Below are 18,600 nucleotides of genomic sequence, written 5' to 3'. Positions count from 1 at the left end.
TATCTACACTTGGCAAGTGGGCTCCTGTTGCTTCTTCATAAGTGATCCCTGTAATTTTGAAAAATTCGGTGCATTTCTTCCAGAGGAACCTCGGCATTTTGCAGTCATATACTGCATGTCTAATGGTTTCCTCTTTCTTACATATGGCGCAATGGGATGCCGAGTTTTTTCCCCAATGATAGAATTTTGATTTAACAGGTAGCGCATCGTGCGCTATTTTCCAGAGGAGGGTGCGTCTTTTTCCTTCTAAAAAATGACTGAAAACCCTTTCCCAGGCCTGTGGCGTTAATGCTGAGGTTGTTTTAATTTCTATTTCTAATCTAAGTGCGTCGTAAATTTCCATAACTTTACATGATGTGGGTTCTAGGTTTGGTGATAATGCTTTAATTTTTAAACGCGCTTTTCTTGTTTCTTCGTAAAATTCTGGGATTTTTCTGATTTTGGAGTTGTTAGGGAGATTCTTTCATGAGTGAAGAGTCTAACCTGTACTCCTAGCCAGAAAGCCGTTAGGTCTTTTCCCATTCCTTCAGTTTCTAATCTATCGTGCACCATTTTTAAAGCGTAGACTTTACCCAGTGTATCTAGATCTGGTATTCTTAGTCCACCCTGTTCCTGTTTTAACATAAGCTCCTCCTGTGCAATCCATTGTGTTCTCTGCCCTGCCCATATGTAGTTGAAGATTATCTTTCTGAGCTGTATTTGGAAGTATTTTGGTGCTTTTCCGCATGCTAATAAGTAGGTGATCTTAGGAATGATTATTGTTCAAACTAATTTTGCTCTTCCAAGGAGCGAGAAATCTTCGTTTTCTTTCATGATCTCTCTAGAGTTTGTAGGCAATCTAGCCAGTTTTTTTCTGTCATACCATTTTTGTTGAAATAGACACCTAGGATTTTTGTTTCACTCTTCACGTTAATGCCCAGATTTCCTTTTGGGGAGCAGTGGTCCAGGTAGGTAGCTACGCTCTTTTCCCTGTTCAATTCGGCACCACTAATCGCACCATATTCCATAACGCTGTGTAGTGTCTCTTTGGCCGAGATCTCGTCTGGTACTATTATTGTAAGGTCGTCCGCATATGCTATGATCGGCTTCCTCCTGTTTCCTATGGGTAGATGCAAGGTTTTTATTTTTTGATTGCAATTTAGGCTGTTTAATAAATGGTCGAAGGCCAGGACGTATAAGAGAGGAGATAGCGGGCATCCCTGTCTAACTCCCCTCTCTATACTGAAAGGGTCACTTACTCCTTCCGTGATTAAAATTACAGTTGTTGCTCCTGTGTATAGAGCTTTAATTCCGTCTATTACGTTTTTTTTCCACTCCTTTGATCTCTAATTGTTTGATTAGAAAACCATGCTGTAGTTTGTCAAAAGCCTTTTTTTGGTCTAAAGCCATTAAAATTCCGTCTAGGGACCTGTCTTTTGTCCATTCAATGATGTCTCTAATTAGCCCTGTTTGATCGGAAATTTTTTTGCTTTTAACGGCTGCGGCTTGGAAGCCTGAGATGAGTGTGTCAGCCTTTTCGCTTATCCTTTGTTCTATCGTTTTGGTGACAATTTTGTAATCTATGTTTAATAAGGTAATCGGCCGCCAAGCTTCAAGGTTCTCCTTCTTTTCTTCATCTTTACACATCAGTCTCACGTGCCCTTTAACAAAATCTTTTGGAAAGCGCCCAGTCTGGAAGGCGTGGTTAACGCATTTGACTAAGGTGGATCCAGTCAAGCTCCAGTACTTCTTAAAGAATTCTCCAGAGATGCCATCTGGACCTGGGGATTTCCTGTTTCTGAGCTTTTTACCACGTCTGCCATCTCTTTCAGTCCCACCTTAAGCGGTTGTTCGCATGTTCTCGCTCTGAGAGTGCTCTTTGACGTCGGGTCTTTATATAACCCCTCATAGTAGCACTTTGCTACTTCAGCCATTTCTTTCGCCGACTCTACTATGCGGCCCGTTTTTGTGCACAGGCGCTGCATAGGCGTTTGGCTGTGGGCAGCCTGGTTCGCAAGGAGGCGCCGGGAGCACCACTCCTCCTGCTCAAAGGCCTCTTTTTCATATTTGAAAAGTGCGGCTTCCCATTTTTCCTCCCAGAGCTTTTGGAGGCGGGATTTTGCCTGCTGCATGCTCACTCCGGCATGAGACCACTGCCCTTTTGCTAGGTGACTGAGGTGTGTTTGTAGACCCTGTATTTCGCACCTCCTGTCGTGCGCTATAATCTTTCCCCATTTCCTTAGGCATATCTGTATTTGCTTTTTAACGCTTATCCAGTCCTCCAAACTATGGCAGTTTGTTTTTGCCTTATTTAGTATTTCTTTGACTTCATTATCTATTCTTGTATCTTCTAGCAATTTAATATTCATTCTCCAAGGAGGAGCTTTTAGGGTAGGCATGGCGATGTCATTTAAATTGATTAGCAGACCTTTGTGGTCTGTAAGACCAAGGCTATCGATAGTGGCTATGTCTTTTATGTTTTTGCATAGTACGTTATTTATGTAGTATCTATCTATTCTACTTGCCGTTATTCCTTTAAAACATGTAAACCCGCTTTCTCCGTTTTTCTTGTATTTCCAGACATCTGTTAAGTGAATAGCATTTAAAATTTTTTGCAGTGCTTTTGCTCCATATGAATTTTTATGTTTTTTTGTTCTCGTATCTTTATCCGGATCTTCTACACAATTGAAATCCCCTGCAACAATGAAATAACGAGCTCCTAGGAAAAATTTTGGTACTTCTTGTGAGCAGAAATTTTCTGAATCCTGTCCGCCGTTAGGGCCACATATATTTATGAGTCTGATTGGCATTCCGTTAACTGTAATGTCTGCTGTTAAGATTCTTCCTTCTGTGTCTCTGGAAATTCCTAATTGTGATCCCTCTCCGCAGGATAATTATACCAACGCCCCTTGAATTATGAGTTCCAAAACTCCAGAGGGATTTGACCCTAAAAGCCTCCTCAAAGCTAATAACTTCTGCTCTTCGGGAGATGTGGGTCACACATCCACGCTAAGGAATTTTGCAAGTTCCAATACTCCATTTTGCTTCGCTTTTTCGCGAAAACCGCGTTTATTTAGGGACAGGATTTTAATATTCATTTTGAGGTCTAATGGTAATTTTTAATCTAATTGGCTCGTTAAGCTAATTCCAGGGGTGGTGCTACTGCATTAGTTGTTTTTACTTACTCTCCTTTCTGCTTCCTCTACCCTTTCCCTTTTTCCTAGTGCTCCTCCTGGGCGTCTGGAGGAATTTTTCTTTCTCTGTTTTCTCCTCAGCTTCCGTCGCTTCTACAACGGTTTTTTCCCCTTCCGAATCGGACTAAGAGATAGCCGATTCCGGGGTGGTTACAGCGGTGTCAGAGGAGAGTGTGTCATCCGTTTCGGACTCGGCTCGTTCACTTTCCGTGTCGTCCACCGTCTGTACAGTCTCTGGGACAACTACCTCTCCTGTGCCTTCGCTCTCTGCTGATTGCACAGGTGCGTTATTCTCCTCCCCCTTCTCCTGTTCGGGGACTACAGGTTCAGGTTCCTGCTCTTGTTCCCTTTGATCAGCCACTTCTACTTCGCCTATCCCATCCCTCACGTTTCCAGCTTCGTTCCCAGTTGTTTCCTCAGTTATCTTAGGAAAACCATTAGCGTCAAACGAGAAATTCCTCATTTCGTCTCCATCATTTTTTTCCCCAGTCACATTTTTTCCCCATGCTGGTTCTCCTCTGCGTACTTCCCACATCCTGCCCTCACTCTTCTTTCCACATTCTGCACACCCTCCTTCTACCATTCTCCCTCATCCTTTACACTTAACCGCTTCACAATCTCTTGCCAGGTGTGTGTTTGATTCACATATGGCGCACCGCCTTTCAACACCCATATAGTAGCACTCTACTCTCACGCTTTTGACTGTAATAAAATTTGGCAACACCCCTGTCAACTCCATAAGGACAAGGCGCGTACCGGTCTCGCAGTCCGCGTGCTCTCCTCCACACCTTTCGCGTGTGGTCTTTATGACCTTCCCATATCCCTGCAGAGCTGCCTCCAATTCAGTGTCAGGGTAGTCAATCGGGTAAAGGTAGACCGTCACCCTTTTGACTTTGTTGTCGAGTGGCCACAACTCAACTTCTTTGTCTCCCAATTTCAGTTTTCCACTCTCTCTCAATAGACTCGCACCTTCAAGGTTATGGGCTACTACTTCGTAAAAACCCCTGCCCAGGCTTTGCCCTCCTCTCACTAAATCAGGAGCGACTATCTTTGCCGCTGAGAGGACGTGCTTTAAAAAGAAGCCGATGGGCGCACGCACCTTGAAGGCGAGAGGCCGTTGGATGACCTCCGCCATCTCTATTGTAATGCACCGATAGAGGTTACGACTCTACTAGCTCTGCAAAGGGATACACTAAAATTCTTACGGTTTTTAAAATTTCCTGACTCGATCAGAATTTTTTTTACATTTTATTGATTACAGAAAAAAACGCGGAACGAAGGCAGTTAAAACACCCTGCTTGGGCTATCCTCCAATCAGAAACCGCGTTTCTGGCGTGCCTATGAGAAACACTCTATGGCGACGTGCCAGAGAGAGGCTCTCTAAACGCCGCGCACTGGGGAGTATCTCTCTTTGAGTTATGTGCGTTATTACAGCGAGAAAAATGTACTATGTTTGTCTACTTTAATTTCTGTTACTATTTATTATGATCCATTCCTTTAAAGGTAGACTACACTACCGCTTACCGGTACTCCCTCGCAGAGGAGAGGCGGTACCGTGGTAGCCGATCACAAAACACGCACCACAAAAAGGCCGCGATATACTAAACACGCGCACACTGCACAAAACGGGCTTCTGTGCGGGTTTTATTCTTCACTCTTTTATTGCGAACTGTTAGGATGGAACACCTATAGAAGGTGCCCATCTTATCCTACGCTAGCCTTCGAAAACCTTATATGTTAACCTTAACTCTTTTTTCTAACAGTTCACAACTGAAATGGTCCCGTAAGGAGACTTTTCATTGCTTTTGCACTTGAGTCCGACAGTACGTCCTTACTCAAAACGTCATGCCATGCCTCTTGTGCGTGTCTGATTACTGCTATTATCCCATCCCGTACCCGATTACTTACCACTTTGCTTACCTGTGTTTTCATTCTTCCTGTTCTCTTGTCCTGGTTAATATAATTTAAATTTAACAACCCCATGTTTTAATTTAAAGACCCGACACTGCCACGCTCTTTTAAAAAGATCATCCCCCAGTCTAACCTTTTTTCTTCCCAACCGTAATCTGACATAAAAGCTGATTTTAGATTTAACAACAGTTTCATTCCAGGCTTCAGCGCCATGCACAACGCGGCATCTGTTTACCCTGCACTGGTATGTGGTCTCAGCCGCAACTAATTGATAGAGCTTCCTCTTTCTTTTGTTAAGTTTTCTGAGGTGGAAACCCATTGCTTCCTCATATGTTAGATTTGGCAGAGCAAAGAAGGTCTTGACTGATTCCCATAACCTGCGGGCTACCATGCAATCAAACACGGCATGTTTGACCGTTTCCGGTTGATGGCACACGACACAGTTCCCGTCCGATGACTTTTTCCACATGTAGAATTTGTACCGAACGGGAACAATCTCGTGCACAATTTTCCAAAGCAAGCTCTTTCTGCTGCTCTCCAGCCAGGACTGATTTATTCTTTGCCACGCCTCCGGCACTAATGTGCTGGATGCACTATCCTCCTCTTTCGCTCGTAAGGCATTATAGATTTCTTTTGCTCTGAGCGTCGAAAAGTCTTGCTTGTTGTTCATTTTTTCTAATTCGTAAAGCACATCTTTACCATTTTTATAAAACCAGGGCAGGTAGGCTGACTTTGCTCCTGTGAGATCTACTCTGCCTGGTTTGAAAATCCTAATGCTACATCCCAGCCAGAATTTAGCAAGTTCTGCATTTAAACCGTCTCCCGCTAATGCATTGTAAATCCCCCAGAGTGCTTCGGCTTTAGCTAATTTACTTAAATCTGGTATACCAATACCCCCTTTGTCTTTGCTGAGCATCATCTTTTCTTGTTTCAACCATTGCGTTCTACCATTCCATATAAAGTGAAAAATTTGCTTTCTAATTTTTTTAATAACCGCGTTTTTACAACTCTCTATGTCAAATAGGTAAATCCATTTTGGTACAATTAAAGTATTGGCTATTCTAGCGCGGGTATGCAGAGGAATATCTATTCTTCCGAAATCAGTCATAATGTCCCCGCTCTCGCTTAATTTGTTACACCAATTACTATCTGCGAAGCCAATTTTATTGAATTTGACACCCAATACTTTTACCTCATCAGTGACTTTGATACCTAGATCTCTAATGGGGTACAGTCCACCCAAGTATAAGCAAGTACATTTTTTCCTATTGATACTTGCACCACTGAGCTTGCCCCATTCTTTTATTACATTAATGGTTTCCGCGGCCGATTTTTCATCTTTTACTACTACAGTTAGATCATCTGCATAAGCGATGATCGCCTTGTCTTTACACTTGACAGGCAAAGGCATGGATAGGATTCGCCCGTCTTGGTTAATCCTGTTGAGCAGCGACTCAAATGCTATGACATACAGCAAAGGAGACAGTGGGCACCCCTGTCTGGCCCCCGACTGTATGCCAAAATAAGCGCTGGTGACACCGTTAATAATGACGGCGCTTCTCGGAGCTCTGTAGAGAGATTTTATTGCCGCTACAAGATCTCTTTCAATGTTCTTTTTTTCCAGTTCCTTGAAGATAAAATCTTGCCTCATCTTGTCAAAAGCCTTCTCCTGATCAACTGTAAGTAGCACTCCTTTAATTTTTCGGTCGGCAGTCCAGGTAATAATGTCCCTGACTTCTGATAGTTTTCTATTAATATTCCTGCCCACTATCCCAGCCCCTTGAAATTTTGAGATAATATTATGCATTTCTATTTCTAATCTATTGGCTAAAACTTTAGCGAGAATTTTTAAGTCCCCATTTAACAGAGTAATAGGCCTCCAGGTGCTCCCTTTTACTCTCACCTTTGCAATTCAAGATGATGTGACCTTTTAAAAAGTTGGATCCAAAATCCCCTTTTTTGAGTCCCTCATTGAAGACATTCTCCAATACCGGCCCCAAAATTGTGGCGTACTTCCTGTGGAAAGCGTAGCTCAGGCCATCATGCCCAGGGGATTTGTTCCCCCTGAGTCCCTTTAAGACGACGACTATTTCCTTCAAGTTAGTCTGAAGGTAGGGACGAGCTTGTGACGTCTTTCTTTGCGAGCCAGCAGTGCCACTGTATACAGACGTTGAAAATGACGTTTGGCCTTGTAGCTGCGCTACAATAAACGAGGTCCGATACAAGTGATGGCCGAAGGAAGAATGATGTTTTAATGAACTGCGGGTGCGCTCGACACCTACGCTCGAGGTAAGAACTCGCGGGGTCACAAGCGATGTCAATCATAGTGAAGTTGGCCGCTACAAGGGTTCCCCCCTGCGGTGGAGGGACTGTCCTGTAGTCCGGGTTGTGGAGGGTTGAACGAGAGGTGAAGTCCAGCGAACGTGGCGTGTTGGCGGACGCGCACGTCGGTGACCGCTGGTAGCAATGGGCAGTGCAGCAGGGGAGGGAAGGTGGAGGGTAGGACTGAGGGCGCGGATAGCAGACGGAAAACCGCGGACCTCAAGCAGTGTGGTGTTGTGCACCAGACGACTGCGACGAATATCCACCAGTAGGTCGAAGTGGTTCAAGAAGTCGGCGCCGATGATCGCGTAGGGAAGGTCGGCGACGACGAAGAGCCAGCGGAAAATGCGGCGAAGACCGATGTTTAAGGTGAGCGATCGGTGCCCATATGTGCCAATTTTCGACTGATTAACGGCTTGTAGCGTATACTCCGGGGAATGGCGCATCTTGTCGTGACGGGTCGGAGGAATAATGCTAACGTCGGCACCGGTGTCGACGAGGAACCGTCTGCCAGTCTCGCGATCCGTGATGTAGAACAAGTGGCTGTCGCGGTCCCCAACCATTCCAGCCGTTAATGGTTGGGACTTCCGTTTCCCTGCCATGAGCACGGCGGTTTGCAGTTGCGGGGAGCGACTCCGAAGGTGTCATGGTACCAGCAGTACCCATTGGCAAGAGAAGGAGAGCTGTGGTATCGGCGGGATGGAGAGCGGTGGCGGCGATACGAACGCCTAGGAGAATAAGCTCTGGGTGGATGGGAGATAGCAGCGACTTCGACGCGAAGCTCCTGAACTGCGGCTTGCAAATGCTGGACAGTGGAAGTCAAGGTCGCGATAGTGGGATCTGGTAGAGGGAAAAGGGCAGCATCGCATGACAGCCGGATGGGATAACTTGACTGGGAGGTCTGGCTCGACGCAGCAAGAACGGGAAGGCCCTGCAGGTCCATAATACGGTCGGCCGTTTTGGCTAGTTCATCGAGAGATGTGAGTTCGGCAGCAGCCAATATGAGCTTGACATGGCGGGGTAGGCGCTGTAGGAAGAGCTCACGTAGTATGACATCATCAGCGGAAGTATCTCCCAGAAGTTGGCGCAGGCGGCGCAAGAGGTGGGTGGGCTTACGATCTCCGAGCTCCTCGCTAGTGAGCAATTGCTGCAAGCGTCGTTGCTCCGAAGCGGCCGTGCGGCGGATTAGCTCGGTCTTTAAGGTGTCGTATGGAGTCTCAGAGGGTGGCTGAAGAATAAGGTCGCGCACTTCTGCAGCGGCCTCGGGTGGCAAGTGTGAGACGACATACGAAAATTTTGAAAGCTGGGAAGTTATTCGGCGTCCGGCGAAGGTAACCTCTACTTGAGCAAACCAGAGTTGAGGATCGGCCAGGGAATAGAGCGGTAGGCGAAGGTTGGTGACGGCGGCCTCTGCGGAGACGTGCATATGATCGCCGTCCGGGACTGACATTACGTCCGGGTCACCAATTTGTAGCTGCGCTACAGCCTCTTTGGCCATTTCGTCCGATGTTTCGAGCCTGACACCCTCTGCGGATATCAGAGCATCCATTGCCTCACGGCCCATAGCAGATTCCTTAGCGAGCAACGCCCGCGAGCACCACGCCTCCCTCTCGAATGCTTCCCGCGCAAGGCGGTAACGTACGGCCTCCCACCTCTCCTCCCAGAGGATGTTCAGATGGCCTTGTGCGCGCTCTTTGGTGACTCCCATAAGGGTGGAGCCGCCTCTTTCAAGTGCTCGCAGGTGTCTTCGGAGGCTTTCTATCTCCTGTCGTCGCTGCCTCGCTTTTATTGTGCCCCATTTCTGGAGGCATTCCTTGACGGCTCTCTTAGTGTGTTCCCACCAGGGAATCCACCCTTGCCCCTTCTGAGGCCGGCGCTGGAGAATGTCTCGAACTTCTGCATCTATTTGTGTGTCTTCCAATAGTGACACGTTGATTTTCCAAGGGGACACCCGAAAACCCGGGCGTCCCACCCCGCCAAATGCGGCTATTACCCCCTTATGATCAGTTAGTCCGATTGTGTCTACAACTGCCGTATTGAGCTTCTTTTTACTAAAATTCTTGGTACAATAGAACCTATCTAGCCTGACAAGTCTGCTGATTTTGCTTTTGAAAGGGTGTACCCTCTATCTCCGTTTGGTGTATGCTCCCATAGATTGATCATCTTTTTACAGTTGAAAAGGTATTCTAATTCTTTGGCCGCTTTGGAATTTCTGTGTTTACCGATGGATGAGTCTTTGTCCTTGTCTACTATGCAATTAAAATCACCCGCTATTAACCTGTTTTTATTTCCTATCACGAATTTCGGGAGCTCATCTTTATAGAAAACGTAGGCATCTGTTGAATTATTTGGCCCGTAAACGCTCAAAAGCGCAAGTTCGTCCCCGTTTATTTTTGAAGTCAGTTTAATTATTCTTCCTTCGGTATCTCTTTCCCATTTGATAACTTTAATATTTGCGCGATTTAAAATGATAATTCCTACGCCTCTGGAGTTATGAGTTCCAAAGCTCCAGTAGGATTGGACATTGTGATTTCTTTCAATAGCTATAACTTCCTCTCTTTTAAAAATGTGCGTTTCTTGCAGCAGTAGAATGGTAATATGTAGGTATCTTGCTAAATCTAAGATTTCGTTTTGCTTCACTAATTCTCTAAATCCGCGTGCATTAAGTGAGAGGAAATTAATGTCTATAATTTAGGAAGTTAAAATTAATATGGGAGTCTGTTACCTACCCGCTATTTGAAATTTGCATGTTTATGAATGTTCCCCTCTCCGTCCCCTCTCCCTTTGGTCTGTCAGACCTTTCCATTCAAAAAATATATATTCCCCCCCCCTCCCATCTCCGTTGGTTACTGGAATGATAGAAGCTTACTTCTTACTGGGTTTCCCTTTTTTAGCTTTGGCACTCTTTCTTGCGCTCCTCCTGGGAGTCACTAGAAACTCCTCACCTTTTCCTTTGTGTGTATGTTCCGTATCTGATTCACCCTCCGTCTCCCCAGCGTTCACCAGAGTTGAGTCCGCATCGGATTCGGACCAACTAATGGCAGACTCTGGAGTTGTCTCCACTGTGGTGGAGGATGAGTCCTCATCTGCTTCAGATGACTCCTCCACTTCCACCTCGAGCGACTCAACAGTTTCTGGAACCACACTGTCCACTGACTGCATAGGTTCCGCACCCACTGTCACATTCGCTGTTTCCCTGTCTGATACCCCAGGCTCACAGCTCTCATCACGGTTCTCCATCTCCTTTCCACTAATCGCTTCTTTCTCGTTCTCCACTTGTTTACCTTTCTCGTTTTCGGTCTCGATTCTATTCACCTTGTCCCCTAGCCTCTACCTCTTCTAATGCTTCTGTCAGCTGACTGTATTTTCTAAGCTTTGGAAATCCGTTCGCATCCAACCAGTGATCTTTCATCACGTCTTGGTCATTTTCCTTCTGTGTGACATCTCTGCCCCACGCTACCTGTCCTCTTTTTGCAACCCATCTCCTACTTTCTACTTCAATCCCACATTGCTCACAGCCTCCATTCACCAATTTGCCACATCCCTTACATTTTTCCGCTTGACAGTCTCTCAGCAAGTGAGAGGCGGCCTCACACCTCGCGCATCTCTTTTCTGCTCCCATGTAGTAGCATTCAACACGCACCCCTTTCACCGTGACGAAATTCGGAAGCACGCCTGTGAGTTCCATTAGAACCATGCGCGTTCCGGTCTCGCGATCGGCGTGGATGCCGCCGAATATTTCTCTTATGGTTTTTACCACCTTTCCGTAACCCCCAAGGACATTTTCCAGCTCTGTGTCTGGAAAGTCGATGGGGTACCTGTACACCGTGATTCTCTTGACCCTATTATCTAGGGCCAAGAGCTCACATTCCTTACCGCCGATGGTAAGTTTCCCGCTCTCGCGGAGCAGACGCGCTCCTTCTAGGTTATGGGTTATTACCTCATAAAACCCCTTTCCTCTGCTTTGGCCTCCGCGTACGAGGCCTGGCGCCACTGCTTTCGCCGCAGTGAGCACGTCCTTCAAAAAGCACCCGATGGGCGCTCCAACCTTAAAGGCAAGAGGCCGATCCGCGACGTCTGCCATTCTTTTGTTTACGCTCTTCTGTTTTGGAAAATCTCAGTTCTTATTTTATTTAGAAACCAGCCCTCTCCGGCTTGTGTGAGAGCCAAAGTCTATGCAGCCAATCGAAAAAAGCGCGGTCGCCGAAATGCCCAACGGTCGCTCCGCGATGTAAAACCGTGAGCGACGTGCGCGAGAAAAAGGAAAAAGAAACGGAAAGCTACATTCTTAGACTGGTAGGAGAAAAAAAGAATACACTGGTGATTACACTTAATGAGCGGGCTTGCTCGCGAGAAACTAAGTGTATATTAGCGGAAAATTAACACAGGCAAAAGTTTAAAACTGTGCGGCTGACTTCCGTTCTGGCCCGAGCGTGCCGATGATAAGCAATCTGCTCGGGCGCACTAATCAGAAAAACTTTCTCGATCGTCTGCCTTAGCAAATTGCCACTGTTTATTTATCTTTAGCAAAACAATCAATCCTAATGCTACCCGATGTTTATTATGCCTCTGTCTATTCTTAGCCCTTACCGGCACTCCCTCGATGAGGAGAAACACGGATTCACAAGAGCAAAACACGCAAAGTCCACAGTCGACCAGAATTTCCGCACTGATGTTAATCCGTACTCTTGTATCGCAAACTGATACTGATGGAACACCTATGAGAGAGGTGCCCATCTATAATTTAGCCCATCCGTTTCCGATGAAAGCTACCACCAAATCATTCCATATCGTTTGCGACCGGATATCCGAAGATTCCCGTTGCTGTTTTCACACTTGAAGTCCGGCTGAATGCCTTATTCCAAGCATCCCGCCTTGCCTTCTGTGTCCTTCCGCTCCATCGGACGTTCCGGCTGTACTAGCCTCCTGATTTCCATTATGTAGTTTAAACTTAATGATGCTTTGTTGAATCCTGGAACCCTTACACTGCCACACCTTCTTGAATTCCCCTACGCCCAATCGTTTTAGTTCCCTTCCCAGCCATAGTCTCACATAAAAGCTTATTCTATTTATAACTGTTTCTTCTGTCCATGCCTCAGCTCCGTGTGTTACCCGACAACGGTTTATCCATCCCGGATATGTTGTTTCTGCTGCCACTAGTTGGAAGAATTTATACTCTCTTTTGTTTAACCTGACTAGTTGGTGTCCCATTGCTTCCTCGTATGAGAGAGAAGTAAGTTTAAAATATTTTTTAACACTTTCCCACACCCTCCTCATTACCATGCAGTCATAAACTGCGTGGGCTACGGTTTCCGGGGCCCTGCACATGAGACAGTTCCCGTCTGAGGACTTTTTCCAGACGTAAAACTTATTTCGCACAGCGATTACTTCGTGAGCAACCTTCCAGAGAAGACTCTTCCCACTGTCTTTCAACCAAAACCGCCTGATACGCTGCCACGCTCGTGGAACTAAGTTGCTTACCGCCTCCTCTTCTGCTTTTGTTCTAAGTGTTCTGTAAAAATCTTTTGCTTTGTAGGTTGTAAAGTCACCATTTGTGTCCAAGTTTTTAAGTTCTTTTACTGTATCTTTCCCCAATTTATATGCCCACGGGAGGTAGGCCGATTTTGCGCTGGATATTTCAATTCTCCCTGGGATAAATCTTCTCAATGTGAAGCCCAGCCAGAATTTTGCCATTTTATTACCTACTCCGTCTCCTTCTAAAGAGTTGTATATTCCTTTCACCAGGTGTGCTTTTGCCAGAGATTTTAAATCTGGAATATCTAATCCTCCTTTGACCATAGATAATGTTAATTTTTTTGGGCTTACCCATTGGATTCTCCCATTCCAGATAAATGAAAAATTAATTGCTTCAGATAAGTTATCACTGGCTTTTTAACTCCCTCAACACTGAATAGGTATGACCATTTGGGAATGATCAACGTCTTCACAATTCGGGCCCTAGTGAAGACCGGGTGTTCTGTGTGCCAGATTTTATCCATAACCTGTTTACTTTCCTGCAGTTTTTTGCTAAAATTACTTTCCGCCACCCCCATCTTATTGTAATAAATGCCTAGAATTTTAATTTCTAATTCTGTCTTAATGCCTAGGTCTCTTTTTTGCTGTAAACCGCCTAGATACAGGCAAGCCGACTTGTTTTTGTTTATTTCCGCGCCGCTTATACTCCCCCATTCATTCATTGTTGTAAATAATTCTAAAGCCGAAGACTCGTTCTTGACTATGACTGTAAGATCATCGACATAAGCAAAAATTGCTTTTTCTTTTCCCGCAAAGGGTAGTGGCACCGATTGTATTAGACTGTTAGAATTTATTTTTTGCAGTAGTGAGTCAAATGCAATGATATACAGCAGGGGGGAGAGGGGACAGCCCTGTCTTACCCCTTTCCCATTTTTTAAAGGTTCACTAATTACCCCATTAACCACGACCGAACTAGTCGGATTTTTATACAATGTTCTAATGGATGCTATCAAAGCCGGGTCTATTTCTTTATTCTGTAGTTCCCTAAATAAAAACTCGTGTTCTATTCTATCGAAAGCATTTCTCTGATCGACCGCAATTAATAACCCTTCGATTTTCCTGTCGGCCGTCCATGTCAAGATGTCTCTGAGCTCGGTGTTTTGTCTATTGATATTCCTACCTGGCACTGAGGCGCCTTGGAAGTTGGAAATCTTATGCTCTATGCCAATCGAAAGTCTGTTGGCTAAGGCTTTACTCAGTATTTTTAAGTCCCCGTTGAGTAGCGTTATGGGTCTCCAGGAACTCAAATGCTCCTTTCTATTTTCATCTTTACATATTAAAATTATGTGCCCGTTTAAAAACTTAGTTCCGAAGGTTCCTTTTTTAAGTCCTTCGTTAAAGACCTTTGCCAGTATCGATCCCAGGATATTCGCATATTTTTTATAAAACCCGTTACTAATGCCGTCAGGTCCTGGTGACTTTCTTTCCTTGAGTTTTCTTATTATGTTTATGACTTCTTGGGAGCTGAACTCTACGCCTGAGGCGGTGTGTGTTTCAGTTGGTGGCATGCTGCAGGAGGCCCCTGCGTACAGGGCTTCGAAGAAGCGCTTGGCCTCCGCAGCCACCGTTGCGGCCGTTTCCAGCCGGGTTCCGTCGTCGGCTAACAGGGCCTCCATAGGCCTCCTGGCCTGTGCCGTCTCTTTTGCCAGTAACTCACGAGAACACCATGCTTCGTTCTCAAAAGATTCCCGCGCAGTGCGGTATCTGGCAGCTTCCCATCGCTCCTCCCATAGGAGGTGCAAGTGTTCCATTGCTTGCTCTTTAGTGACGCAGGTCAGAATGGATTCCCCTCTTTCCAAGGCTCTAAGATGGCCCTGTAGAGTAACCAGGTCCTGACGGCGCTGTCTCGCTTTCTCTTTGCCCCAGTGTCTTAAAGTATTTTTTATCCGTTCCTTTGTTTCCTCCCACCAAGGGAGCCATTCACCATTCTCCTGAGGCCGACACCGGATAAGACCGCTTATGTCATTATCAATGTCTTTGTCTTCAAGCAGACCCGTGTTCATTCTCCACGGATGCATTTGGGGACCCGTGCCACCGACGCCTCTCAACGTGAACAGAACTCCTCTATGGTCGGTGATACCTATTGTGTCCACGACTGAGATTCTGGATGTTCTTACAGAAATCCCCTTTGATGCATAAAAACGATCGAGCCTGTTGCTCGCACTTTGCCACCATCGGGTGTAACCCCTGTCCCCTACTGCAGCATGGCGCCACAAGTCTACCATCTGCTTACACTCTACAAGGTAAGCTAGTTCCTTAGCCCCCCTAGAGTTTCTGTGAGTTCCCCTGGACGAGTCAACGGCCTTGTCTAATACACAATTATAATCTCCTCCCATTAGACAGTCATGGCTTCCCATTAGAAATTTTGGCAATTCTTCCCTGAAAGAGGTAAAACTACTCTCGGCTTTATTTGGTGCAAATATGCTTAGAATGGACAAATGTTCCCCGTTTAATTTTAAAGTTACTTTAATTATCCTTCCGTCTATGTCCCTGTCCCAATTCAATGCAGTCACATTCCTGTTTTTTAGAATAATTATACCTACCCCTCTGGAATTATGGGAACCGAAGCTCCAGTAAGACTTAACTTTAAAGGTTTCCTCGAATTGGACTACTTCTGCTCGTTTAAAAACATGACTTTCTTGCAGTAACAAGATTGTGACCCCTAGAAATTTTGCTAAGTCTATTACTTGATTTTGCTTTACTCTGTCCCTAAAGCCTCGAGCGTTGAGAGTTAAAATTTTGACGTCCATCTGAAGTGGTTAGTGTGGCTGACAAACCGGTCTATACAAGAGTGTTTTCCTTCTTCTGGAGCTCCCTCTGAGGGCCCGTTGGGGTGTCTCAGATGTGCCTTCCTCGCTGGAGCTACTGCCACGTTTGGGGGCTCCTCCACCAGAGTCTCGTTGGCCTCATTTTCACTTTCGGATGCAGTGTATGAGACCAGCGAATCGGGCGTGGTCATCACGGTAGTGGAGGAAGCAGTCTCCTCCTCCTCCGAGGAAGCGGCACCTTCCCCCCCCCCCCCCGAGGCATCCTTCCCCTCCCGTCCCTGCACCACACCCGATGGTCGCGTTTCCGGCACTACGGAAACGTCGAAAGAGGGTTCCTCCCGTGTACCGTCCGCGTTCGTCCCACACAGCCCCTCCTGTCCACCAACAGGGTCCCACACAATACTCTCCTGTTGTTGTGCAACAGGGTCCTTTAGCAATTTCTCCTGTTCTGAGTCATCGGGGATTGCTCCCCGCCGATCCCCAACAGGGTCCTTCGTCAAGCTCTCCTGCTCAGGGTCATCTGGGCATTTTCCCGGCTGTTCCCCGATAGGGTCCTTTTGCAAAATCACCCGGTCGGAATCATCAGGAACATCACGTTCCCGCCGATCTCCAGCAGGGCCATTTCGCGGCTCTGTCTCCTCCTCTGGAGGATCCCACCACTACACTGTCACCTCCTCATTCGCCCCTCGCTCTTCATTCTCCTCGACTCGGGACGGTAGCGCGGGAAAGTCGTCCTCATCTTCACACCACGCGTTAGACACGATGGGGACAGCCCACACACTCCCCACACTCTTGGACACGCGTGCAGGCGCCCTGTTTCGGCCACAGCCGCACTCCCCTGTGCCCCAGGTGCCGCAGAACCGGCACTTTACCGCCCTACATTCCCTTGCCATGTGTCCTGGCTGTTGGCACTTTGCGCAGCATTTTTTAACTCCCCTGTAATTGCATTCAACAACGATGCCATCTACCGTTAGGAAGTTGGGGATGGTAGTGACCACCTCCACCAGAACGATACGGTTGCCTGTCTCACAATCCGCATGATTCCCTGAGTAGCGCTCCCGGACGAGCTTGAGAACCTTGCCATATTTCCCAAGCTCCGTTCGGAGGTGGGTGTCATCATAGTCAATAGGGTAACGGAAAACCGTGTCGCTCTTGACCCTGGATCCCATGGCCTCCACCTCCGCCTTATACCCAGCGAAGCCTGAACTCCCTGTCTCTTTCACCGAGCTGGGCACCCTCGAGGGAATTCATTACGAATTCATAGAAGCCACTCCCACGCACTTGGGCCCCTTTTACTATGCCCGGAGCTACTCTTTTCGCGGCCGTTAGAACGTCCTTTCCAAAGAACCCTCTGGGGGCTCGCACCTTAAAAGCCAAGGGCTTCTCCCTTTCTTCCATGACTGAACGCTACACAGACATGCACTTCGAAACACTAAATCGCTACTCACTGTAAGTGAAATACCTCTGTACTAGATGTACTGGGCTGAGTACACTATGATATACCCAGAAAATATAGGGGGGCACACACTGAGAACTAAGCAACAATACCTGAGACACAAAGAAGCGATACTAGCGCTGAACCAAATGAAGCACGTTTACAAAATGCACTGCAGCCCCCAGTTTGTCCGGGTAACTCTTAAAAGCAGTATTATACTGATAACACAAATTCTCGTTCTCGGAACACACTGAGATATCTGATATGTTACATACACTAAAGGTTAGAGAAACTACTAACGCAGCGTTACGTAAGCGCCATATGAAACACTGTCGAAAAGGGGGCACATAAGTAAACACTGTACGATTATTCTGTTGCACACGTACAACTGCAACGGGAAAGGCTAGCTACCTTAGTATACATAGAAGCAACCAAATGAGCACTGCCAAAATTAAACAGAGTAAATAGATACAGACAAAATTATTCTACTGATAAACTACGGTTACGACGAAAAGCTCCGCTCACCCAAAGCTGTCCAAGCAGCACAGAGGCGGAAGTTAAACCAAGGGCCCGAAACTCGCCAGTTCCTTTGCGGGATAAAGTGAGGCGCTTCATGCGTTTCACGTCATCGGACGTCAGAAAACGTCATAAATTGAACGTCACGGAGACATCCGGTGGCTAGTGATTACTGATTGGTTCCCATGAGGACGAATTCGTTTTCTGAGCGATGATTGGCCGTTTTCAAATTTGTTCGCGAGCGCTCGAACAGGCGACAGCGCGGCGGCTGTGCCGGTTCGAACCGGCGTCCACGGAGTCGCCGGCGTCCGTTTCGGACGGTTCGTGCTGTGTAGGGGTTGTGTTGGACTATGAGTTCTGATTTTTCCTGTTTAAAAAACGTAAGCTGTATCATGTGAGTATCCTTGAACAGTCACAGCTGCCAGGGAAGATGCCTGCGCAACATTTGTGCTCTGCTTCTTGGTGTAGAAACTATTCGAGCGTCCGAACGCCTCATACCCGATACCTGGTCAACAACTGCCGAGAGGTAAGTCATTTGTCGTTGCTTGTTGCCTTACAACACCGCATTCACTTCGTGTATTGTGAATAAGTTGCTTAACAGTTACCGGAATACACGGTGACCGAGACAGCCAGCGTAGCTTTGCAGATACGATGGTAGACTATATTTCTTTTCGTGAAACAATATAATCTAAATGTTATGATTAAATACCCGTTCACGTCGTACTGTATAAAGGTATGACGCTACTGTAAGTCTGATTCTTGGTGATTTCGCTCGACAAGTTTCGTCAGACGCGTTGACTTTGTAGCTGTTCTGTACCTAGCGCCAAAGTCAAGATTGTCAGGCTAATCGGTCTGAATATATCATTGTGAAGTAGCGCAATAAAACGTATTTTTTGTACTAAGGTCGCTCATCACACCCCATGGCTGCGAGCTTCTCACA

General features: G+C 46.5%; 1 pseudogene; it reads right to left on the bottom strand.

Annotated features, from left to right (window-relative positions):
• The window catches only part of LOC135378780 (histone H3-like), a 58,600-nt pseudogene that overhangs the window by 937 nt on the left and 39,063 nt on the right, over window positions 1–18,600 (bottom strand).

Source organism: Ornithodoros turicata, chromosome 1 (genome assembly GCF_037126465.1).
Source record: "Ornithodoros turicata isolate Travis chromosome 1, ASM3712646v1, whole genome shotgun sequence".
Taxonomy (NCBI): Eukaryota; Metazoa; Arthropoda; class Arachnida; order Ixodida; family Argasidae; genus Ornithodoros; species Ornithodoros turicata.
The sequence above is the reverse complement of the archived record's forward strand: the minus strand, read 5'-3'. Positions and strand labels throughout refer to the sequence as shown.